Raw genomic sequence first — 22,040 nt, forward strand, 5'->3', positions numbered from 1 at the left:
CAACCCCCCAAGTGGGCGACTCTATTCCACTCAAGCTGTCCACTGGTGTGTTTGGTGGGTGTGGTGCAGAGTGTACCTAGGGCTTTGATTAGTTGATGTAGGCAACACTATATAGTTGGGGACCCATAACCAAAAAGGAGGTGGATACTGCACGGGAGGGCAGGTTGTGTAATACACTGTGACGACCTGATAGTCCAGGGACATCACAGATGATTCTCATTCTGGTTCTACGTCAGATAAGATGGATGATTCTGTTTTCTTTTGATAAAATGGAGGCTGCCCTCTATAAGTTTACCTCAGACAAAATGCAGGATGCTCCCCTTCGTTCTCCATTTACCTCAGATAAAATAAGAATCTCACTAAATTCAAGACGCTCTCCTTCTCCCTATTTTACCTCAGATATAATGGAGAACGCTCTCTTTCTCCCTCTCAGGTTACCTCAGATATAATGGAGAACGCTCTCTTTCTCCCTCTCAGGTTACCTCAGATATAATGGAGAACGCTCTCTTTCTCCCTCTCAGGTTACCTCAGATATAATGGAGAACGCTCTCTTTCTCCCTCTCTGTTTACCTCAGATATAATGGAGAATGCTCTCTTTCTCCCTCTCAGGTTACCTCAGATATAATGGAGAACACTCTCTTTCCCCCTCTCTGTTTACCTCAGATATAATGGAGAACACTCTTTCTTCCTCTCTGTTTACCTCAGATATAATGGAGAACACTCTCTTTCTCTCTCTCTGTTTACCTCAGATATAATGGAGAACGCTTTCATTCTCACTCCCACAGTTTACATCAGATATAATGGAGAACGCTCTCTTTCTCCCTCTCTGTTTACCTCAGATATAATGGAGAATGCTCTCTTTCTCCCTCTCAGGTTACCTCAGATATAATGGAGATTGCTATTTCTTCCTCTCAGTTTACCTCAGATATAATGGAGAACGCTCTCTTTCTTCCTCTCTCTGTTTACCTCAGATATAATGGAGAACGCTCTCTTCCTTCCTCTCTGTTTACCTCAGATATAATGGAGAACGCTTTCGTTCTCACTCCCACAGTTTACCTCAGATATAATGGAGAACGCTCTTTCTTCCTCTCTGTTTACCTCAGATATAATGGAGAACGCTCTCTTCCTTCCTCTCTGTTTACCTCAGATATAATGGAGAACGCTCTCTTTCTCTCTGTTTACCTCAGATATAATGGAGAACGCTCTTTCTTTCTCTCTCAGTTTACCTCAGATATAATGGAGAACGCTCCCTTTCTCCCTCTCTGTTTACCTCAGATATAATGGAGAACGCTTTCTTTCTCCCTCCCACAGTTTGCCTCAGATATAATGGAGAGCGCTCTCTTTCTCCCTCCCACAGTTTACCTCAGATATAATGGAGAGCGCTCTCTTTCTCCCTCCCACAGTTTACCTCAGATATAATTGTCGCGGGCGGGGAGGAGGGTGTCAGCACTGCGCTCACCCCTCTGCTCGGGTCCGGCTGCTGCTGCTCAGTGGTGGCTCGAGCGGTGGGCCGGATCCCGGGGGTTCTCGAGCGGCGCTCTTCGCCCGTGAGTGAAAGGGGATTGAGTTTTGGGGTATAGTCTATTGTCCGTGACGCCACCCACGGTTGTGGTGATTTGTTGACACCACCGCTGCTCTGTATGGGGATCCCGGGAATGATGGTATGGAGCAGCAAGTTGTTGTGTTGCCCCTCCGTGGGTAGGGGTTGGTGATCCCGGGGGCCAGTGATGAGGTGGGAGATGCAGGGCTTGGTGGGCGCAGGGACGCGGGGGCAGCGCTGTGCCTTGCGGCACTGTGGTACTCACTCAGCCTGAGACGATGACACAGTTCTCGGTAAAACACACGGCTGGAAAGACGGTTCCCACGGACGGCTGCACTTGCTTTCCCCAGTAGGTGACGGCGACGGTCCCTTTTCCTGCACCTAAGTTGATGATGGTTGCGATGGGTTCCCACCGGTAACCCGCTCCCCGGCTTGGATATGGGCCGGAGGAGCCCTACTTTGCCCGCAGGCGCTGACCCTGAGAAACTGGTGCCCTGGCGGTGTCTCCCTACCACGGTTGGACTGTTGCCTTCAATCGGGACTTGGTTGTTTGGAGACAGACGTCCCCTTCACTGACGGATTTGGCAAATTATGGCGACTCCTAGCCTTGCCGGGGTCCGAGAGGCCCCTGCCCTGGTGCTGACTGTTCTTCGTATACTGCTCCAGACCGCCGGGCCACCACCCGTCCGCGGTCCTTCCAGCAACCTCCGAGCAAAAAAAAGAATGGCGAAAAAAAAAAACGGAAAGCGAAAAATCGGCCGGTCGTGAAGGGGTTAATTGTTCCTTCTGTATGGGCGCCCTCTAGTGGCTACATCACATCTTTACAACTTAGAACTTGATTTACTTTTCTATCAGTGGTCACTGTAAGTCATTTAAATCATGTGCATATTAATAAATTATAGACATTTTTTTATATTGTGCCTATTATTCAAAAAAACTGACTTTTTATTTACTTCAATAGGCTTCATTACTCAACCTCTTTTTGATTGTGGGACAATGGTTCCTTTTTCTGTTCACAGTCCTGGTTCTTTTAAATTCAGTAAAGTGACGCCATGTAGCGCACCCTGCACTGCCACATATGATTGTATGAATCCATGTGTGTTTGTGAATATGTCAATGTATATTTATGTCTGTTTATATGTATTTTTGTGTATGTGTAAAATGTGTATGTGCTTTTATGCGTGTATATGTATATATATATATATATATATATATATATATATATGTATTTCTCATGTCTATGTAAATTGTCTCTCCAGGAAAGGAGACAAACTCTAGCGCAGCGCCACCTATTGGAGGTAGCGATCCTAAAAGTCAAAAGTGGATTTTTACCAATCCTTTGCATATGACTTAGGATTTATGCCAGATCAGAATCCCAATTTGCAGACACGGTGTTTCAGCGTGCTTGCCCCTCGTCAGTGCAAAGCATGGGGTGTCTGATCCGGCTCATGAGAAGCTATGTGGGGACCACGGGGGAACACTATTCTCCTTAAGGAGACTTTGCAAGCCAGTCTGGCTGCCAGTAAGGGGACTTATAGCTGCAATGCCCCTCTGGGAAATATATTGTCTATGTAGTAAGCTTGGTTCTGTTCCTGTATCTATGTAAGCACCATGCTCTGTTCTGTTCCCATATCTATGTACCAACTACCGTTATTTTTAAAGCCTGTTACCTCTGCTGCTTTAATGCTGTGGTCAGACATAAGCAGGCTACAGATGAGCTGCCGCAACTCGATGGCCATTGCTTTATGATTGCCCCCAAGGCTAAAGTTTGCCAACCATCCCCTGCGTGCACAGCTGCTATTTTGTGAGGTAACACATTTTCACTGTTTGTTTTATCACAGGAGTGTTTCAGCAATCATGTGAGTGCATCATAAATCATGTCCGTGTCATACGACATATACCAAAAATGTGAATACCCCTCCCCCCGCATATTTTCGTAAATATTTTATATCTTTTCATGAGACAGCACTGAAGATCTGACACTTTGATACAATATACATTAGTCAGTGTGCAGCTTGTATAACAGTGTACATTTGGTGACCTTTAAATAACTCAATATACAGCCATTAAAGTCAAAACCACTGTCAACTAAAGTGAGTACACCCTTAAGTGAAAATCATCAAATATGCCCAAAGTGTTAATAGTTTGTGTGGCCACCAATATATTTCCAGATCTGTGCTAACACTCTTGGAACTGGAGGTGATTAGAACTTCAAAAGGAGCCGCTGGATCCTCTTCCATCCTCCATGACGACATCATGGAGCTGGTTGATGTTAGAGATCATGTGCTCCTACATCTTCCATTTCAGGAGGCCCCACACATACGGTTTAAGTTTGGAGATGCTTGGCCAGTCCAGAACATTTACTCTCAGTTTCTTTAGCGAGGCTGTGGTGATCTTGGACGTGTTTGGGGTTGTTATGTTGGAATATGAAGGGAGGGGATCATGCTCTGCTTTAGTATGTCACAGGACATGATAGAATTCATGGTTCCCTCAATGATCTGTAGCTCCACACAGCCACCAGCACTCATGCAACACCAAACCATGACACTCCCACAACCATGCTTAACTGTAGGCAAGACACATTTGTCTTCTTGCTGCTCACCTGGAGCCGCTGCACACGCTTGACACCATCGAAACCAAATATGTTATCTTGGTCTCATCAGACCATAGTACGGTTCCAGCAATCCATATCCTTAGTCAGTTAGTCTTCAGCGAACTGTTTACGGGTTTTCTTGTTCATCTTTTGAAGAGGCTTCCTTCTGGGACAACAGCCATGCAGACCAATGTTATGCAGTGTGAGAATGCGCTTTTTTCTTCAGATAAAATGGAAGATGCAGTGTTTGCCTCTGAAAAATTGAGGTGTGCCGCACCCGTGCCAGCAGTCGAGCTGCTTGGATCCGCGGTGGCTCGAGGGGTCTCCGGACCCGGGGGTCGTGCAGTCACTCAAATGAAGGGGGTATTTACAGGGAGATGTATTAGAGTTTGTGATGCCACCAGTGGTATGTGGTAATTGGAGTACCCCCGCTGCAGTTGGGAGTACCCGGGGATGATGGAAGAGGGCAGCCAGGTGTTGTGACCCTCCACGGGTAGGGGGGATACCCCGGGGCTCAGTGATGGTGGGGAAGTGTCGGATGTAGAGGGGTCACTTGCGTACTCACTCGGTCCATTAAGCTGACACCAACAACTGGATAAACCAAACTTCTGGATACCGCTGCCGCTGAGGGGAGCTAGTTCGGATCCCGTCCCCAATGGTGCTGCCTGGTGATCTGTGATCTCCTGGCACTAAGTTTACTTCTCTGTTGGTCCCGGTAGTATGGAACTTGCCGGGTCCCGCTCCCCACAATGGCTAAGTGTGGGAGCTTGCTCTCAGGGTTCACGCTTGGGATTTTCTGGACCGTTTTCAGTGGAAAGTCCTATCCTCCTCGTTGCGCTAGTACCCTGATTTTGGAGAGGGTGAAGAGCGGATCTTGAAGGCTCCGTTCTCGTCGGGTAAATTGTCAGGTAGCCTGAAGCTACTCCCTGACCAAGGGTCCAGTCGTGCCCTGGTCCCAGCCCGGTGATGGTGCAAGGCCACCGGCTGTCCTCCTCAACAGTTCTGTGCCCTTTGCCACGATCCCCTGCGACCGGGGGTCTAGTTCCTCTAGGCCCAGACCGCCATCTGCCACCTAGAAAGCTTCCTAGGAGCCCTGCTCCTGACCTCCTCTCTCTATCACTTCTCAAGCTCAACTATCATCTCCTGACCTCCCCTGTCCAACCCCCCAAGTGGGCGACTCTATTCCACTCAAGCTGTCCACTGGTGTGTTTGGTGGGTGCGGTGCAGAGTGTACCTAGGGCTTTGATTAGTTGATGTAGGCAACACTATATAGTTGGGGACCCATAACCAAAAAGGAGGTGGATACTGCACGGGAGGGCAGGTTGTGTAATACACTGTGACGACCTGATAGTCCAGGGACATCACAGATGATTCTCATTCTGGTTCTACGTCAGACAAGATGGATGATTCTGTTTTCTTTTGATAAAATGGAGGCTGCCCTCTATAAGTTTACCTCAGCCAAAATGCAGGATGCTCTTCTTCGCTCTCCATTTACCTCAGATAAAATAAGAATCTCACTAAATTCAAGACGCTCTCCTCCCTCTTTTTACCTCAGATATAATGGAGAACGCTCTCTTTCTCCCTCTCAGTTTACCTCAGATATAATGGAGAACGCTCTCTTCCTTCCTCTCTGTTTACCTCAGATATAATGGAGAACGCTCTCTTTCTCCCTCTCTCTGTTTACCTCAGATATAATGGAGAACGCTCTCTTTCTCTTATTTTACATCAGATATAATAGAGAACGCTCTCTTTATCCCTCTCTCAGGTTACCTCAGATATAATGGAGAACACTCTCTTTCCCCCTCTCTGTTTACCTCAGATATAATGGAGAACGCTCTCTTTCTCCCTCTCTCAGATTACCTCAGATATAATGGGAAATCGCCAGGGTATATAAACCTGGAGATTACATGGTGGCATGAGCCCCCTATGGTAGTTTTTAATGCTTTATGTTGCTCAGGTTTGTTAAAATTGTAGTAGGTGGCTGGTTATTAATTTTAGCGGACCCTAAAGGGTTAATTTTGTGTTTACAGCTGGTAACGCGAACAGGCTGGAACTGGTTTTGTTCAGCCTGTTGCGCGCCCAAATTTGAACATTTTGATTGGTTAGTGGTGGTTTTGAGCGGGAGTATTTTGGTCAGCTGTGTCAGAGTCACCTGTGAAGCAAGAAGAATCAGATGGACTCCCTGCTCCAACAGCTGCTCCGGAGGGCCGGCGAAGAAGGCGGAGAAGAGTGGCTGCGGTCTTGCCTGATGTCCGGGGTGTCGGCGCCGGAGGCGGTTCCAGCGGCGGTGGCGGCAGCGGAGGCGACGGCGGCGGATGAAGTGTTTCAGGCGGAGGACGTCAGCGAGAATCGGCTGATACTGAGGAAGAAGAGGAGAAGGGATGAAGCTGACTTACCGCCGGCGGCGTCCAGGTCGGATGGGAGATTAAGGAAGGCGTCAGCATCGCGTGAAAGCCGGGTCCAGAGTAAGAAACCAGCTGAAGTGTCGCGAGAGGGCGGAGTCGCTGTGGGCGGTCGGTCTGCAGCATCGCGAGAGCGGAGACGGGGCCGGCGTGATCAAGCCGGTGAATCAGCACGCGACTCCCAGCATCCTCGGCCGCCGGTGTCATCAGGCGGCGCTGCGACAGCGTCATTGGCAGCGGCGGCTGCGATCTCTTCTGCGATGGCGGCGGAGGCGCCGCCGGGTCAGTGTGCTTTACCGCTCCCCTTGCAAAAGACCTCAGCTGGGGATGCGGTGGAGTTGCTGGCCTGGAGCGCTTCTGAAGGATACGAAGAGGAAAGGGAACCTGCCAGACAGTCGTTTGGAGAAGATATCGTGGGAAGACGGTCGGATCGTGCTGGTGAGAATTTTGACTTGTTTAATTGTGATAGGGACATAGTTAAAGACGTTGTCTTGCAGACAATGTCTGAGTTTTTTGCGCATAGTGGACGGCTACCTGGGGGTCCTGTGCCTGGGATGTCTCGGGATGGGACCCTTGGTGGGGCTGAGCCACACTTAAAGGAGGCACTGGTGTGTGAGGTCTCACCTTTGGGATTTCATCTCAGTGCGTTCGTTAAGGAAAAAATATGGAAGTTAGAATATGTGGATGTGTTTACCCTTCTCCCTGTTGCAAGGGAGTCGCAGCATAAAGTCGAGAAGGCTGGTGCTAAACAGGAAGCAGAGAGTGAGAGGAGAACATTTTTTAGATCCTTTCATTCCTGGCTTCAAGCCTTTGGTATTTATGCTGCGGTCCTTGGGGAAAACTTCCCTCATATGTGTAGTGGGTTATTTCAACACCAAGACAGTATATTGGAAGCATATCATAATTTTGGTGGGCTCGCCTGGCTTAATTATGATGAATCTTTTAGACAAAAACTGTCGGTGCATTCCTCTTTAAAGTGGGGTATTAAAGATGTAGGCCTTTGGCTGAATTTAATGCTGCCACAGAGGAGCACTTTTTCTAGACAGCCAGCAAATCAAACTGTTAAGCGTGGGGCGTGCTTTGCTTTTAATGAGTCCTCGTGCAAATGGCAGAACAATTGCCGTTTTCGACACGAGTGTTCATTTTGTGGCGGGGTGCACCCCTTGTTTAAGTGCTTCAGAAAGCATGGTCAGCCCGGTTTATCGGCGTCTTGAGGCAGGGAGCATTTTTTCAAGGGCCCCGACGCCGGTGAACCTGGAAAGAATGCTTCCATGGCTAGGACGCTTCCCAGACCGACGGAAAGCGGAAATCATTTGTAATGGTTTTAAGGATGGTTTTTATGTTCCTTCCTTTTCAGGTGTAGGTTGTACTGTCACTAGGAATCTTAAATCTATAAATGTGCAGCTGGACGCTGTTAGGTTGCACATTGATAAAGAAAAAGGGTTAGGTAGGGTAGCAGGCCCATTTCAGTCCCCCCCCTTTTGTTAATTTTAGAATTTCACCATTGGGAATTGTCCCTAAGAAGGAACCAAATTCATTCAGGGTAATTCATCATTTATCCTAACCCAAGGGTGGTTCTTTGAATGATGAAATTGATTCTAGTGCAGCTTCAGTCAGCTATGCATCATTTGATTTAGCCGTGGATTTGTTAAGGAGGTTCGGTAATGGTGCTTTGCTGGCTAAAGCTGACATAAAATCTGCCTTCCGGTTACTTCCCATTTGTCCTTCTGGTTTTAATTCTTTGGGTTTTTATTTTGATTTTGGTTTTTATTTTGACAAATGCTTACCTATGGGATTTTCACTTTCTTGTTTTTATTTTCAATCTTTTCCACTTTCTTACATTTCGGGATTCAGTTGGAGAGGGAGGGATTTTGCACTACCTGGACGATTTTTTGTTTGTTGGGGATCGGCTGTCAGGGAGTTGTGCAAAATTGTTGTTTAATTTCATTTGAATTATGGATTTTTTTCGGGGTACCGTTGGCGGAGGACAAAACGGTTTTTGCTTGTACCAGGTTAGAGTTTTTGGGCATTGTCATAGATTCGGAAAAAATGGAGTTGAGCCTTCCACAGGAAAAAATTGTCAAATTAAAGGGATTGATTGTGGTCTTGTTGGGTAGGGAGAAGGCTACTTTACGAGAGTTTCAATCTCTGTTAGGTAGTCTGAATTTCGCCTTGAAGATCATGCCAATGGGTAGGGTTTTTTCTAGGAGGCTATATGATGCCACAAAAGGGGTGACGACGGCGAATGCACATATCAGAGTTTCTAAAGAAGTGAAGGCGGACTTGCGCGTTTGGTTTGATTTTTTGGATTCTTTTAATGGGTTTTGTTGTGTTCAGAGTGATTTTGTTTCATCTGGGGAGTTAGACTTGTTCTTTAGTGTAGTGAGTGGTTTTGGTTATGGTATTGTTTTTCGTTCTCACTGGTGTGGTGGGAGCTGGCCTGTAGAATGGAGGGAGAAAGGGATATTAGGCAGGAAAGTGGTGCTGGACCTATTTTTGGTTCTTGTAGCGGTCTTTTTATGGGGTGAATTGCTAGCCAACAGGCGTATTTTGTTGCTTTCTGATAGTCAGGGTTTGGTTTTTACAATAAATTGCTTTTCTTCGAAGTGTCCAATGTTGTGTACTTTGTTAAGGAAACTGGTTTTCCTTTGTCTTAAGTATAACATTTTTCTTAAGGCGTCTTTTGCTTTGTCAAATTATAACCTTGCTGTTGATCATCTGTCATTTCAGAGATTGGAGGAATTTCGGGTATGTCTGCCAGGGGCAGATTTACAGGCAACGCTTTGTCCGTCCCAGCTATGGGGGGCAATTTGGAGTTAATTCCATTTTATATAAAAAATTCTGTAGCAGAATCTACATGGAAATCTTATTCTGCTGCTTGGTTGAAGTGGGTGCTATTTTGTAGTGACAAGGGTTTTGAGACTTTTTCTGGTGAGGTGCAGCCGCTGTTGAATTTTATTAATTCATATGTTTCGGAGGGGTATGGATATGCTTCTATCCATAAAATCTTATCGGGTGTTTCTTTCTTTTTTAAGTTGAATGGAAGGGAATCTTTGTTAAAGAATTTTGCAGTGTGTCAGTGTTTAAAGGGTTTGAGGAAGCTATCGTTTTCGCCGGATAAGAGGCGGCCTATTTCATTTGATTTGTTAAGAAGATTATGGGGAATTCTTACTGAGGTATGTTTTGATGGTTTTGAGCTTATCTTGTTTAGGGCTATTTTTATTGTTTCCTTTTTTGCAGCACTAAGAGTGGGTGAAGTGGTTTCTAGTAACAAAAATAGCACATCTAGTTTATTACGGGAGGATATAGTCATAAAAGGATCGTTTGTTTTTCTTTTTATTAAAAAATCAAAAACAGATCAACTCGGAAAAGGTGTGTCTTTAAAGTTGAAAGCCATACCGGGTTGTTCTGTTTGTCCAGTCAAAAATTTATCTAATTGGATTTCCATTCGCCCGGACATTTCAGGGGTTTTATTTTTACATAAAGATGGTTCGTCAGTTTCCCGGTTCCAGTTCTCTGCAGTCTTAAAGAAATGTTTGGTGAAGCTGAAATTGGATGGTAAGGCTTATTTGTCCCATTCATTTAGAATTGGGGCTGCAACTGAGGCTGCGGCTGCGGGGTTGGGGGTAAAAAAGATTCGCAGCATTGGAAGATGGACTTCCAATAGGTACAGATTGTATATTCGTCCTAACCTATTGTAATACATGTATTCTTTCTTCAACTATCTTAGGCCCTTTAGTCATCTGGCTGTTCGGGCATTCGTTCATCCATTGGGCCCAGATGAGAGCTTCAAGTAGAAACTATTCTGAGAATCTTTCATTTAATCTGGACTCTGTAAATGTTTTTTGGTTCGGTATTAGAGGTTTAAGAATTGAAAGTTTGGTTTCTAGTGTAAAAAAATTCATAGGTCGTTATCCGAATCCTGATTTATTGGTTTTTCACATAGGGGGTAATGATCTTGGTAGAATAAAAACGTTAGAATTGTTGCGCCAATTGAAGAGGGATTTTTCTCTAATACATTCACTTTTTCCGGGTTCTTCGTTGATTTTTTCAGAAATTGTTCCTCGACTTATTTGGAGCAGTAAAAAGTTAGTTTTTATGGAAAAAATTCGAAAAAGGGTTAATCGGTCAATGAGCAGGTGTTTCCAGCAAATGGGTGGTTTTTCCTATAGACATATAGATTTAGAGGGTTATATTCAAGGTTTGTATAGGAGAGATGGGATACATTTGTCGGACGTGGGTCTGGATATTTATAATGTGGGAATTCAGAATGCAATTGAGCAGTGGCTGTGTTGTTTTGGGGGGCCTGCTCATCTTTGATGCTCAGGCCGGTTGGGAAAAAAAATCACCCAATTCTTATTGGGTGGATTTTTGGTATGATATGTATATGTGGATTTTGGAGTAATTTTTGGTATTTGGTATATTTATTTATTTGAAGGAAAACTATCTTATTTATTCTAAAGTTATGTATTTTAACGTAACCATTAATAAAACAACACGGCCATTTGCCAATCTATTCTGTAGTCATGCGTATTTATTTATTGTTGTGAATGTACATGAATGTGGGCTTTATGCTACCATGGAGAACTCTCTCTTTCTCCCTCTCTGTTTACCTCAGATATAATGGAGAACGCTCTCTTCCTTCCTCTCTGTTTACCTCAGATATAATGGAGAACGCTCTCTTTCTCCCTCTCTGTTTACCTCAGATATAATGGAGAACGCTCTCTTTCCCCCTCTCTGTTTACCTCAGATATAATGGAGAACGCTCTTTCTTTCTCTTAGTTTACCTCAGATATAATTGAGAACGCTCTCTTTCTACCTCTCTCTGTTTACCTCAGATATAATGGAGAACGCTCTATTTCTTCCTCTCTTTGTTTACCTCAGATATAATGGAGAACGCTCTATTTCTTCCTCTCTCTGTTTACCTCAGATATAATGGAGAACACTCTCTTTCTCCTCTCAGGTTACCTCAGATATAATGGAGAACGCTCCCTTTCTCCCTCTCTGTTTACCTCAGATATAATGGAGAGCGCTTTCTTTCTCCCTCCCACAGTTTACCTCAGATATAATGGAGAACGCTCTCTTTCTCCCTCCCACAGTTTACCTCAGATATAATGGAGAACACTCTCTTTCTCCCTCCCACAGTTTACTTCAGATATAATGGAGAACGCTCCCTTTCTCCCTCTCTGTTTACCTCAGATATAATGGAGAACGCTCTCTTTCTCCCTCCCACAGTTTACCTCAGATATAATGGAGAACACTCTCTTTCTCTCTCCCACAGTTTACCTCAGATATAATGGAGAACGCGCCCTTTCTCCCTCTCTGTTTACCTCAGATATAATGGAGAACGCTCTCTTTCTCCCTCCCACAGTTTACCTCAGATATAATGGAGAACGCTCTCTTTCTCCCTCCCACAGTTTACCTCAGATATAATGGAGAACGCTCTCTTTCTCTCTCTCCGTTTACCTCAGATATAATGGAGAACGCTCCCTTTCTCCCTCTCAGGTTACCTCAGATATAATGGAGAACACTCTCTTTCTCTCTCTCCGTTTACCTCAGATATAATGGAGAACACTCTCTTTCTTCTCTCAGGTTACCTCAGATATAATGGAGAACGCTCTCTTTCTCCCTCCCACAGTTTACCTCAGATATAATGGAGAACGCTCTCTTTCTCCCTCCCACAGTTTACCTCAGATATAATGGAGAACGCTCTCTTTCTCCCTCCCACAGTTTACCTCAGATATAATGGAGAACGCTCTCTTTCTCTCTCTCCGTTTACCTCAGATATAATGGAGAACACTCTCTTTCTCTCTCTCCGTTTACCTCAGATATAATGGAGAACGCTCTCTTTCTCTCTCTCTGTTTACCTCAGATATAATGGAGAACGCTCTCTTTCTCTCTCTCTGTTTACCTCAGATATAATGGAGAACACTCTCTTTCTTCTCTCAGGTTACCTCAGATATAATGGAGAGCGCTCTCTTTCTACCTCAGATATGATGAAGGATACTTTCTTATAGTCGGTCTCTAATAATAAGATCAACGCTCTCTCTCAGGCTACCTCAGCTAAAATGGCGTACTCTCAGATGACTATAGTGAATTCTCCCATAATCTTCCTGACAGGACAGACAACTATTCAGCTTTTCCATTTTCCCTCAAATTACTAGCTCCTTCCACTTCCTGCCTCACTCCCAGGAGCTGCTGGGAGGTGTAGTTCTGTCTCCTGTAATAAGTAATGTCCTTTCCGTCCCATGAATGTTTCCGACAGGGACTCTGGTCACATCCGATCTGCTGAAATAACAGGTTCCGTACTGTTATATATACTCCTCCCCTGATCACATGACTGTGACATCATCACAGGTCCTGTTTGCACAGAGCAGCCATATATCTGGTGTGCGGCTCTGCAGGTGGAGGTAGGTGCAGAGTCTCCATTCCTATCTGTCGTTATTCACACATGCATATCCATAAATATATATATTTTTAAATTTGTTTTCCACATACATTACACTTAGACAAAAATATAACGAGAGTTCCTAAGCGTCTCCTCGCAACTGATCCATATATAATACACAGCACACAGATGTCGTCCATTTTCTTCACGAACCCGTTCACGGGAATAAATGAGTTTGGTCGACAAGTTGTCCCAGAATTGGAAATGTGAATATTCCAATTAATATAATGTTTGTGTAACTTCACACTACGAGTGGTGCATTTAGGCCAATTTTCCTCTAGTCCTCGTTATGGAGACATACAGTGGCTTGCAAAAGTATCCCCCCCTGTCTTTTTACCTATTTGTTACCTGTGTTTGAATATTTTTGTAATCCAATTTGTGTGATGCATCAGCACTAAATAGTAAGGTGGTGAAGTGAAGTCAGAAAAATATAGGATAAAGTTAAATTTATGGTATCAAATAACTAAAAATTGCCATGTGTATACAGTGCCTACAAGTAGTATTCAACCCCCTGCAGATTTGGCAGGTTTACACATTCGGAATAACTTGGCATTGTGACATTTGGACTGTAGATCAGCCTGGAAGTGTGAAATGCAGCAAAAAAGAATGTTATTTCTTTTTTTTTTTTTTTTTTTTAAATTGTGAAAAGTTTATTCAGAGGGTCATTTATTATTCAACCCCTCAAACCACCAGAATTCTGTTTGGTTCCCCTAAAGTATTAAGAAGTATTTCAGGCACAAAGAACAATGAGCTTCACATGTTTGGATTAATTATCTCTTTTTACAGCCTTTTCTGACTAATTAAGACCCTCCACAAACTTGTGAACAGCACTCATACTTGGTCAACATGGGAAAGACAAAGGAGCATTCCAAGGCCATCAGAGACAAGATCGTGGAGGGTCACAAGGCTGGCAAGGGGTACAAAACCCTTTCCAAGGAGTTGGGCCTACCTGTCTCCACTGTTGGGAGCATCATCCGGAAGTGGAAGGCTTATGGAGCTACTGTTAGCCTTCCACGGCCTGGACAGCCTTTGAAAGTTTCCACCCGTGCCGAGGCCAGGCTTGTCCGAAGAGTCAAGGCTAACCCAAGGACAACAAGGAAGGAGGTCCGGGAAGATCTCATGGCAGTGGGGACATTAGTTCAGTCAATACCATAAGTAACGTACTCCACCGCAATGGTCTCCGTTCCAGACGAGCCCGTAAGGTACCTTTACTTTCAAAGCGTCATGTCAAGGCTCGTCTACAGTTTGCTCATGATCACTTGGAGGACTCTGAGACAGACTGGTTCAAGGTTCTCTGGTCTGATGAGACCAAGATCGAGATCTTTGGTGCCAACCACACACGTGACGTTTGGAGACTGGATGGCACTGCATACGACCCCAAGAATACCATCCCTACAGTCAAGCATGGTGGTGGCAGCATCATGCTGTGGGGCTGTTTCTCAGCCAAGGGGCCTGGCCATCTGGTCCGCATCCATGGGAAGATGGATAGCACGGCCTACCTGGAGATTTTGGCCAAGAACCTCCGCTCCTCCATCAAGGATCTTAAGATGGGTCGTCATTTCATCTTCCAACAAGACAACGACCCAAAGCACACAGCCAAGAAAACCAAGGCCTGGTTCAAGAGGGAAAAAATCAAGGTGTTGCAGTGGCCTAGTCAGTCTCCTGACCTTAACCCAATTGGAAACTTGTGGAAGGAGCTCAAGATTAAAGTCCACATGAGACACCCAAAGAACCTAGATAACTTGGAGAAGATCTGCATGGAGGAGTGGGTCAAGATAACTCAAGAGACCTGTGCCAGCCTGATCAGGTCTTATAAAAGACGATTATTAGCTGTAATTGCAAACAAGGGTTATTCCACAAAATATTAAACCTAGGGGTTGAATAATAATAATTGACCCACACTTTTATGTTGAAAATTTATTAAAATTTAACTGAGCAACATAACTTGTTGGTTTGTAAGATTTATGCATCTGTTAATAAATCCTGCTCTTGTTTGAAGTTTGCAGGCTCTAACTTATTTGCATCTTATCAAACCTGCTAAATCTGCAGGGGGTTGAATACTTCTTGTAGGCACTGTATGTATTCACCCTCTTTACTATGAAGCCCTAAAAAATTCTGGTGAAAGCAATTACCTTCACAATCACATGCTTAGTGAGAGCAAGTTCACCTGTGTGCAATCTAAGTGTTCCATGGTCTGCTAGTATATACACTCCTCTTCTGTAAGGCCACAGAGGCTGTAGCACCATTAGGCTAGAGGCCCCACTAACCATAAAAAACCCATGAAGGCCAAGGAGATCTCCAAACAACACCGTGAAGGACAAGGAGATCTCCAAACAAAACCATGAAGACCAAGGAGATCTCCAAACAACATCATGAAGGCCAAGGGGATCTCCAAACAATCCCATGAAGACCAAGGAGATCTCCAAACAACACCATGAAGGACAAATAGATCTCCAAAAAGTACCATGTAGACCAAGGAGATCTCCAAACAACACCCTGTAGACCAAGGAGATCTCCAAACAATCCCATGAAGACCAGGGAGCTCTCCAAACAATCCCAGGAAGACCAAGGAGATCTCCAAACAACACTATAAAGAGCAAGGAGATCTCCAAACAACACCATAAAGACCAAGGAGATCTCCAAACACTCCAATGAAGACCAAGGCGATATCCAAACACTCTCATGAAGACCAAGGAGATCTCCAGACAACACCATGAAGGCCAAGGAGATCTCCAAACAAGACCTTGAAGACCAAGATGATCTCCTTACAAGTCATAGACAAAGTGATGAAAAATACAAGTCTGGGTTGGGTTCTAAAAAAATATCCCAATCCCTAATGATCCACTAGAGCCCCATCAAATAATCATCAAATGGAATGAACATGGTACCACAACAAACCTGCCAAGAGAGGGCCGCCCAACAAAACTGTCAGCCAGGCAAAGAGGCCATTAATTAGAGAGGCAGCACAGAGACCAAAGGTAAACCTCAAGGAGCTGCAGAGTTCCCAAGCAGAGACTAGATGCACTATCCATATGGCCACAATAAGCCATACACTCCAGAGAGCTGGCCTTTATACTAGAGTGGCCAGAAAAAAAGCCTTTACTTCAACATAAACATTGTAAAGTTAATTTTGAGTTTACCAAAAGACATGTGGGAGACTCCCCAAATGTATGGAGGAAGGTATTGTGGTCAGACGAGATCAAAATTGAAGCTTGTGGTCTCCAAGATAAAAGCTATGTCTGGTGCCAAACCAACACAATAACACCATCCCCACAGTGAAACATGATGATTGCAGCCTCATGCTGTGGGGATGTTTTTCGTCAGAAGGGACATGAGAAAATGGTCCGAGTCGAGGGAAAGATGGATGGTGCGGAATACAGGGATATTCTTGAGCAAAACCTGTTTCAGTCTGTCAATGATTTGAAACTGGGACGGAGGTTTCACCTCCCAACAAGACAATGACCCAAATCTACTGCTAAAGCAATAGTCGAGTGTTTTAAAGGGAAACATCTAAATGTATTGGAGCGGCTGAGTCACAGACCAGATCCAATTGAGAATCTGTGGTCAGACTTGAAGATTGCTGTTCACCAGAGGAAATCATCTAACTTGAAGGAACTGGAGCTGGAGTTTTTCTTTGAGGAATGGGCAAAACTCCAGGTGGCAAGATTTGGAAAGCTCATAGAGACTTCTCCAAAGTGAGTTGATGCTGTAATTGCAGAAAAAGGAGGCACTACAATGTACTGACTTTAGGGGGTGAATAGTTATGCACACTGAAGTTTTCAGTTACTTTGTCCTAGTTGTTTGCTTCAATATAAAAATAAAACCAAATGTTCACAGTTGTCGGTATGTTTTGTACATGAACTGATGCAAATCCTCAAAAAAAACTGTGAAATCCCAGGTTGTGAGTTAGCAAAATACGAAAAATGCCAAGGGGGAGAATACTTTCACAAGCCAATGTAGGGTCCAACATAGATTCCTCCTTTGTTGTTCGGAGCTCAACCTTTACTCTGTTCACGGCATAGTACAATTAACATGACAGCATTTTGCTCTTGGCCATAATATAGTAATACCAACCTATATATTTATACAAAAATCAAACACTGGATTATTTTATGCCACTTTTTTTTGCCTTGTGGTATTCATTGATACTATTTTGCCTACTTTTTTAAATATTGTACAAATGGTATATACATTTTGCACAAAATAAAAAAATGCTCTTTTTTGTTTTTTACCTGTTTGAACCATATTTTAAATACAAAAAGTCACTTGTTCTTCAAAAATGACTTGTGGAGACTACTATTGTACAAAAAGTAGCAATTGATGAATCAGCTGAAAGATTTACACACCAATCACAATGAAAACAAAAATAATACAGTGGGTGAAATAAGTATTGAACACTTAAATATATTTGCCAGTGCCGTCTGCTGAAAAACAGCCCCATACCATGATGTTCCCACCTCCACACTTCACTGTTGTTGGTATTTAGCCTTTTGGCCTCCAAACATGATGTGCATTATAGTGTTCAAAGCGTTCAATTTTGATCCAAGCTGACTAGATTAAATTCTCCAAATATTTCATAGGCTTGTCTAAATGTTGTTGAGCAAACTTTAAATACTCTTGAAGCTGCTTTTTGTTTAGTAATAGAATCTTTCGTGGGGAGAGTGCATACAGGCCATGCAGGGGGAGTGCATTACTTACTGTTTTCGGTCAAAAAATTGTATCTGCTGAACCAAGGTCTTTCTGTAGCTCTCCACAGAGGGTTCTTGGCTCTTGGACAACTCTTCTGATAATTATTTTCACTCCTGTGTCTGAATTCTTGCAGGAGCACCTGCTTGTAGCCGTTTTATTGTGAAATCATGTTCCTTGTACTTCTGGATTATGGCCCCCAACAGCACTCATTGGAACCTTCAGTAGTTTAAAAATTCTTCTGTTACCAATGCCATCAGTATGTTTTACAACATCAAGATTGCAAAGGTCTTGAGACAGCTCACTGGTTTTACCCATCATGAGATGTTTCTTGTGTGGCACCTTGTTAATGAGGCACCTTTTTATAAGCCATCAGTTGAATCAGCTATTATTTTTCACTAACTGGCACAATTGCTTCCTATTTACAGATTTCAGCTGGTGTCATGACTTTCCATGGCTTTTTGCACCTCTCTTTCTTCATGCATTCTCTTGTCTCATTTCTCATTATTACACATAACTTAATTTATGGACATCTGTGGTTTGATTTCTTTGCTTGTGTGTATTGGATGGGTTGTTACCGATATCTAGTGAGAAATTCATGTCAATAACAACTTTAGAAGTATATTAGGTTAGAAATTTTCTGATGTGTTCAATAACTTTTTCCCCAACTATATATGAAATAGACAAATGGAAAAACAAGTGAAAAACACACCACAAACAAGTATTTTTTTCTATTGGATATGTTTGCCAAGAAAGCTCAGAAATAGAACCAATTTTTCAACAAGATTTTCTCCAATTCTGACTCTTATTTTAAGCTTTTCTTTCTTTCTTTTCATGCGTTTCTTTCAGTTGTTTTTTTTTTTTATTTTAATGTTAAGTTTGGTGTAGGAATGAGGAATCCAAATTGAAGTGACGTGTTACTTTTTTTAGTTTCCTCAGAGCAGTTTTAAAAGCCTATTTAGAAAAAAAATCACTACATTAATGATGTTTGTACCTCAAGTTCCTCATATTATTAATTATCTCCATGGTCTGAATCTTTTATGATCACAACTGATAGGACAAAGGCTTAAAAAAATTATACAAGCATGAACGCTTCAGTATTTTTTTTTAACTTATTTTGTATAATTTTATTATCTTCTTTTCATTTAGGTTCCTAGTAAATGCAAACATTTTAGTTCATATCTTCTCCAAAATTTACGATATCCCTTCCAGGATGGATAGGGACAGGGACAAGATGGCGGAGAGGATATTACACCTCACCCTAGAGATCCTCTTCCGGATTACTGGAGAGGTGAGAGGTTCTGATGACGTCATAGTACATAATTCTTATCTATGGGAATAACAGATGGACAGAACTGGAGAGGTGAGGACTCTGGAAATGTCTGTAGTGAGATTTATTACTGTGTCTCTCCATAACCAGGATTACACAGTAGTGAAGAAGACCTCTAGTGAGCGCTGTCAGGCCCCTGTGTCTGAGGCATGGGGAAGACCCCTGAGCCCAATCACGGGGCCTCCACCTCACCCCCCGATACATGAGGACATCAATGACCAGAAGATCCTAGAACTCACCTACAAGATGATTGAGCTGCTGACTGGAGAGGTGACACTGCTGGGAATACTGGGACATTATACAGTAACGCTATGAAGGGATCGGGGGTGACGGTATCATTGTATGTGTCAGGTTCCTATAAGGTGTCAGGACGTCACCGTCTATTTCTCCATGGAGGAGTGGGAGTATTTAGAAGGACACAAAGATCTGTACAAGGACGCCATGATGGAGGCTCCCCAGCCCCTCACATCACCAGGTAATAGACAGGACTAAATACACACGGCCTATAATTATCTGTATGTAAGGAATGAATTCAGTCCCTGTATGTGTCTCCTCCAGCTCTATCCAGTAAGAGGACAACACCAGAGAGATGTCCCCGTCCTCTTTTCCCACAGGACTGTAAACAAGAAGATCCCGATGTTCCTCAGGATCATCAGGTAGATGGAGAGAAGGTGCCATGAAATCTCCCTATGATGTGTAGACGGCTGTGAAGATCTTGTGCTCAGTCTTGTTTTTTCCTCCAGTATTATATGTGTTATTCTTGTGTAATGAGAGCGGTGGAGATGGCAGGATTAGAGCTGATCGTAGATGTGACTTCTCCATCTGTCTGTGACTTTTTGTTTCAGGGGGAAGATCTGACCCATATTAACAGTACAGGAACATACGTTAGAAGTGATGAGCTATGGAAAGAGGATATTGCTATTGATAACCACTTGGGTGAGTACTAGCCATTGAATGCAGAGAAGCCACAGATTATACTCACTTGCTGACTAATGATTCTGTGCCACATTATTTGAACCTGTGTCCTTTTATTTTATTTTTATACTTACATATTTATATACTTGTACATTTATGGTTTCCTAAAATATTCTTCTACTTAGGTGATATTATGTAAGGCCGCCATGGATAGTGTTTAGTCAAAAACTGAAAATATTTAGAATGCGTTTGTGAAATTAAAGGCCCTTATTGTATTAATACAAAATCAATCTGTTTACTTCTTAATAGATGTCTTTATTAGAAACCCAGAGAGCTCTCTGAAGTCCTTAGAATTTAAAGCTGAAGATTGTGGAATTACACTAGATACATATGAAGAACACGTCATTATCCCAGATATACCCCCAGCCCTTCACAACAAAGACATGGATATATCTTCGGATCAACAGGTCCTTTCTTCTGATTCATCACTGGCTGTTAAGCAAAATAAGACTAACAGACAGGGTGCTCAAAAACAAAGATCTTACACAAGCTTGAAGCCATTTTTATGCTCAGAATGTGGGAAAAGTTTTAATCATAATTCAGATCTCGTTACACATCAGAGAATTCACACAGGAGAGAAGCCATATTTATGTTCAGAATGTGGGAAATGTTTTAATCGAAAGTCAAATCTCGGGGAGCATCAAAAAATTCACACAGGAGAAAAGCCATATTCATGTTCAGAATGTGGGAAGTGCTTTACATGGAAGCCAACTCTTGCTATACATCAGAGAATTCACACAGGAGACAAGCCATTTTCATGTTCAGAATGCGATAAATGTTTTATCCAGAAATCAGATCTTATTAGACATCATCGAATTCACACAAGGAAAAAGCAACCTTCATTTGCATGTTCAGAATGTGAGGCATTTTTTAAGTGGAAATCAGATCTTGATACACATCAGAGAATTCACACGGGGGAGAAACCATTTTTATGCCCAGTGTGTGGGAAATGTTTTAATGACAAATCTAATCTTGTTACACATCAAAGAATTCACACAGGAGAAAAGCCATTTTCATGTCCAGAATGTGGCAAATGTTATAGGACTAAAGTAGATGTCATTAAGCATCAAAGAAATCACACAGTAGAGAAGCCATTTTTATGCTCTGAATGTGGAAAATGTTTTAATTGGAAATCAAATCTTGTTAAGCATCAAAAAACGCACACAGGGGAGAAGCCATATTCATGTTTAGATTGCGGAAAATGTTTTAAGCAGAAATCAACTCTTACTATACATCAGAGAATTCATACAGGAGAAAAACCATTTTCATGTTTAGAATGTGGCAAATGTTTTAGCCATAAATCAGCTTTTGTCATACATCAGAGAAGTCACACAGGGGAGAAACCATATTCATGTTTGGAATGTGCGAAATGTTATAGGGCTAAAGCAGATCTCGTCAGACATCAAAGATGTCACAAAAGAGAGATGCCATTTTCATGTCCAAAATGTGAAAAATGTTTTAAATGGAGATCAAGTCTTATTGTTCATCAAAAGACTCACACAAAGGATAAGACATAATTATGTTCTGTATGTTAGAAATGTTTTACCGACATAACTTCATAAACATCAAAGAGCCGGAAATTTTTTGTTTAATACACCTACAATAAACCTACTGTGTTTATTACATTTATTTTCTTCTGCTGCAATCAAAGATCCACAATATTTTTATTATTTGATTACTGGAACTGTGTGGATTTTTTGGAGGCAAGTGGCAGGTAGGGGTGGATAGGGGGTTAATAAAGTTATTACGACTCTGAAAGATTAATTGAAATTGTGATGGTACTTTATTGGAAATAATCTGCATACAAATTAAGGTCACAAGTAGTGATGGGCGAATAGTAACTATTCATGTTCGGATTATTTGTAACGAATCCCAAAATACTATTCTGGTATTGTGAACCTAATGCAAATCAATGGGGAATCCCGAGCATCTTTCTTTTGGGATGAATACTGGAATAGCACAAAATCCGAACACGAATAGTTACTATTCACCGATCAGTAGTCACAAACTGTTTGTTTTTTGGGGGGGCTCTAAGCATCTGTCAAATCACAAAACCATAAAAAAAA

At 42.8% G+C, this 22,040-nt stretch overlaps 1 pseudogene; it reads left to right on the plus strand.

Annotated features, from left to right (window-relative positions):
* The window catches only part of LOC142312490 (uncharacterized), a 47,099-nt pseudogene extending 25,416 nt beyond the window's left edge, over nt 1–21,683 (plus strand).
* The last annotated feature ends 357 nt before the right edge of the window (nt 21,684–22,040 follow it).

The sequence above is a fragment of the Anomaloglossus baeobatrachus genome, chromosome 5 (assembly GCF_048569485.1).
Source record: "Anomaloglossus baeobatrachus isolate aAnoBae1 chromosome 5, aAnoBae1.hap1, whole genome shotgun sequence".
Lineage (NCBI taxonomy): Eukaryota > Metazoa > Chordata > Amphibia > Anura > Aromobatidae > Anomaloglossus > Anomaloglossus baeobatrachus.